The following is a 5,053-nucleotide window of genomic DNA, read 5'->3' as shown; positions in this document are numbered from 1 at the left end:
AGATTGCGAGAGCACCAGTTGTATGCAAAGTTGAGCAAGTGTGAGTTCTGGATCAGTGAGGTCCTGTTCTTGGGTCGCATAATCATCAAAGAAGGATTGGCTGTGGATCCGAAGAAAGTGGCAGACATTCTGAACTGGAAAGCGCCAACAGATGCTAGAGGAATCAAGAGCTTCATTGGAATGGCCGGATATTATCGGCGATTCATTGAAGGGTTTTCGAAGATTGCGAAACCAATGACAGCGTTGCTAGGCAACAAGGTTGAGTTCAAGTGGACCCAGAAATGTCAAGAGGCCTTTGAGGCGCTGAAAGAGAAGTTGACAACAGCGCCTGTCCTAGTCTTGCCTGATGTGCACAAGCCCTTCTCGGTGTATTGCGATGCTTGTTACACAGGTTTGGGATGTGTGTTGATGCAAGAGGGAAGAGTTGTGGCTTACTCGTCCCGACAGCTGAAGGTTCATGAGAAGAATTACCCAATCCATGATCTAGAGTTGGCAGCAGTGGTTCACGCACTGAAGTCATGGAGGCACTATCTGTATGGACAGAAATGCGATGTTTACACAGACCACAAGAGTCTGAAGTACATATTCACTTAGTCAGAGTTGAACATGAGGCAACGAAGATGGTTAGAGTTGATTAAAGACTATGAGTTGGAAATTCATTACCATCCAGGCAAAGCAAACGTAGTGGCAGATGCTTTGAGCAGAAAGAGTCAAGTCAATCTGATGGTCGCTCGTCCGATGCCTTATGAGTTGGCCAAGGAGTTTGACAGGTTGAGTCTCGGATTTCTGAACAATTCGCGAGGAGTCACAGTTGAGTTGGAACCTACCTTGGAGCGCGAAATCAAAGAAGCGCAGAAGAATGATGAGAAGATCAGTGAGATCCGGCGACTGATTCTAGATGGCAGAGGCAAAGATTTTCGAGAAGATGCAGAAGGCGTGATATGGTTCAAAGACCGCTTGTGTGTTCCCAATGTCCAGTCCATTCGGGAGTTGATTCTCAAGGAAGCTCATGAGACAGCCTATTCGATTCACCCTGGCAGTGAGAAGATGTATCAGGATCTGAAGAAGAAATTCTGGTGGTACGGAATGAAGAGGGAAATCGCAGAGCATGTAGCTATGTGCGATAGTTGTCGAAGAATTAAGGCAGAACACCAGAGACCTGCTGGATTGTTGCAACCGTTGCAGATCCCTCAGTGGAAATGGGATGAAATTGGTATGGATTTCATAGTCGGATTGCCTCGCACTCGAGCCGGCTACGATTCCATTTGGGTAGTAGTGGACCGTTTGACCAAGTCAGCCCACTTCATACCTGTCAAGACCAACTACAGTAGTGTCGTATTGGCAGAGTTGTATATGTCTCGGATCGTTTGTCTTCATGGTGTGCCAAAGAAGATAGTGTCAGACAGAGGAACGCAGTTCACCTCTCATTTCTGGCAGCAGTTGCATGAAGCTTTGGGCACGCATCTGAATTTCAGTTCAGCTTATCATCCGCAGACAGATGGCCAGACCGAAAGGACCAATCAAATTCTGGAAGATATGTTGAGAGCCTGTGCATTGCAAGACCAGTCCGGATGGGATAAGAGATTGCCTTATGCAGAGTTTTCCTATAACAACAGTTACCAGGCCAGTTTGAAGATGTCACCATTTCAGGCGCTCTATGGAAGGAGTTGTAGAACTCCGTTGCAATGGGATCAGCCTGGAGAAAAGCAAGTGTTTGGGCCAGACATTTTGCTTGAAGCCGAAGAGAACATCAAGATGGTCCGAGAGAATCTGAAGATAGCGCAATCGAGGCAGCGAAGCTATGCAGACACAAGAAGAAGAGAGCTGAGTTTCGAAGTCGGAGAATTTGTCTATCTGAAAGTGTCACCGATCAGAGGAGTCAGAAGATTCGGAGTGAAAGGCAAGCTAGCACCCCGCTACATTGGTCCGTATCAGATTCTTGCAAGACATGGAGAAGTGGCCTATCAGCTCAATTTGCCCGAGAATTTGTCTGCTGTGCATGATGTCTTTCATGTGTCTCAGTTGAAGAAGTGCTTGCATGTGCCAGAAGAGCAGTTGCCAGTGGAAGGTCTTGAAGTCCAGGAGGACTTGACCTACGTTGAGAAGCCAGTGCAAATCCTTGAGGTTGCAGACAGAGTCACCCGAAGGAAGACCATCAGAATGTGCAAAGTCAAATGGAATCATCACTCAGAGGAAGAAGCAACCTGGGAGCGTGAAGATGATCTGATGGCTAAATACCCTGAGCTCTTTGCTAGCCAACCCTGAATCTCGAGGGTGAGATTCTTTTAAGGGGGATAGGTTTGTAACGCCCTGAATTTGGGGGTAGAATTTTTTTTCTTCTTTTCTCTCACCAAATTCGGGCGTTACTCTCTTTTCTCTTTCCCCGTTTGCTCCTTCTTCCCAATTTCAAACCAATATAGCGGCAGGTGTCCGTGTCATGTATAAACCAAAACCTAAGTGTCATGGGTGTTGCATCATGCCGAAGCACATTTTTTGTCTGATGTTGAGTGTTCGTCTCGTTCCGTTCCGGATTTCGATTCGCGATTTAATTCCGTTTAGTGGTCCGCGCTCGTCGTGGGTTTTTTTAATCCGCGAAGTGGCCCGGCCCAACCTAGTCCAGCCCAGCCCAGCCGGCCCGGCCCGCCCGGCCTGCGCGCCCCTGGCGCCCAAACCCCCCATGCGCCCCCTCCCCTCTCTCTCTCTCATTTGGATCTCCCGCGCAACAACCTCTCCTCTCCCTCTTCCACCTCTCTCTCCCCGTGGTGCCCTAGGATTTGGAGACGGCGATCACCGGATTTTGGACCCCGAGGTGAGCTCCCCTCCCCTTCTCCTCTCTCTCCCTCTCCCTCCTCTTCTTCCCCCCGCGCGCGCCCTCCCTCTCCCCATGCCCGCGCGCGACCCCGCCTGTCCCCGCCCCTGCCCGGCGCGGCGGCGCCCGTCCCCGCCCCTGCCCGGCGCGGCGGCACTCCCCCCCACCCCGGCCCGCGGCGGCGTCCCTGCCCGCCCCTCCCCGCTCGCCCGCGGCGGCGCTCGGCCCCCCGCCCGGCCTCCCTTCCCGGCGGCGCTCAGCCCCCGCTCCCCCCCCCCCCCCCCCCCGCTCGGCCCCTCCCCCTCCCTCCCCGGCGGCGCCCGGCCCCGCCCCTTCCTCCCCGGCGGCGCTCGACCCCCGCCCCGGCCTCCCCGGCGGCGCTCGGCCCCCGCCCGGCCTCCCTCGCGGCGGCGCTCGGCCCTGCCCCGGCCCCTGCGCGTGGCGCTCGCCCGCCCCGCCCCTCGGCTCGGCCGGCCGTGGTGGCCCAGCGCCCTCCCGCGGCGCGGCGAGCCCCGCTCGCCCGCGCGCCCCCGCCCCTGGCCGGTTCAACCGCCCTGGCCCCAGCTCGGCCGCCCGTTCCCCCGTCTCAGCCTCGCTCGACCGTATCTTCGCTCGCCCGCGCTCGCGGTGATTACTCGTTAATTAGCGTGTTGCGTCGCGCGCTTCGCCGCGCGACGGATTTGTCTAAATTCAGATTCTATTTTGTGTTGCGTCGTGCGCTTCGTCGCGCGACGATCCATTTTTGTTTCAGGTTGTTTAAGGTGTAACGCCGCGTGTGTATTCACGCGACGTTCCACTTTGGACTCAGTTTAGTCGACGTATGCCGTCGTGCGCTTCGTCGCGCGATGCTTAACGTCTCCTCTTAACTAAGGCGAAGTGTCTCGTTGCGTGCTCGGTCGCGCGACGAGTCGTTAACTTTTTAATTTGTTTTAGAGAGCTTTGTCGCGCGTCTCGCCGCGCGACCATCCTTTTATTTATCTCCACCTGCTTATAATAACTAGACATGAAACATGACTTTACTTTACGCTAAACATAGTGTCTACATTAAATTTCCTTCCATTAAGCGAGTGGCTAATTTATAATCATGTAACGTGATCGTTTCTCGACTGTCTTTTCCTCTTTCTCTCTTAACCGTACTCGCGAGCCCGCGTGGAACGTCTGTTTACTTATTGCATTTTATTGTATGGTGTACTGTTCTTTTGTATTAAATATGTGGATGTATGTATGTTTGCGCTCGCATAGAGAACGATCCGGTCGAAGAGCCCGAGGAACTCGCAGGAGAAGCTCCTGAGCAGCAGTCGGTTGGTGGAGGCAAGTGTCCCTTGACCTATCTCTGTCCTATTCATTCTTTAATTCACTTCCCGCTTTACACATTTATGCCTAAGGATTGACTAGCTTTTGTTATCCATGTCCTTGTTTACCTATCTGGGTTGGATTATTACTGTTTAGCTTTATGCTATTGCTCAACTATAATCAATGAACATGATGAGATTATCTATGATACGCTGTTTTCCCTTCTCTTATTATGATGTATGCTTGTGGTCTTCAAGGGGGCTCGAGCGGTTTCTCGAGTGCCTCTCCGTAAGGACCTGTTCTATGGATGACCGCCCGGGAAAACAGTGCAACCATGAGGGTGGAATGGGATGCCCTTAGCTGAATAATTGGAGGATCCGAGGTGTAGTTCACTTAGCCGTCGTGCCGTCAATGGGGCTCGGTGTATGCGGCTCGCTCTGCCAAGTTTGGGTTCGCCCCTTGGGGAGGAGTGCGGTGCATTTAGGAAACCTAACGGGTGGCTACAGCCCCGGGGAATCTTTGTAAAGGCTACGTAGTGATGCCCTGCTAGGCCACCTAGGTAGTGGTCAATGGGGAGTAGCTCTCTCCGGGCAGAATGGGAATCACGGCTTGTGGGTAAAGTGCACAACCTCTGCAGAGTGTTTGAAAACTGATATATCAGCCGTGCTCGCGGTTATGAGCGGCCAAGGGAGCTCCAGTGATTAGTGGTACTTGATCAGAGATACTTTGGTACATGTGGTTATGAGATTGATGGTTTTGGTTATGACTATGGTGCTGGTAAGTGGTATTCTTTCCGTTTGGAAAGGGTACATCGGGTTAATAATTTGGGTTAATGCTAAAACTTGGCTTTCTACTAGTAAGTAATAATCTGACCAACTAAAAGCAACTGCTTGACTTATCCCCACATACAGCTAGTCCACTACAGCCAAACAGGATACTTGCTGAGTATGT

The sequence above is a fragment of the Zea mays genome, chromosome 3 (assembly GCF_902167145.1).
Source record: "Zea mays cultivar B73 chromosome 3, Zm-B73-REFERENCE-NAM-5.0, whole genome shotgun sequence".
NCBI lineage: Eukaryota > Viridiplantae > Streptophyta > Magnoliopsida > Poales > Poaceae > Zea > Zea mays.
Note: the sequence above shows the minus strand (reverse complement) of the source record.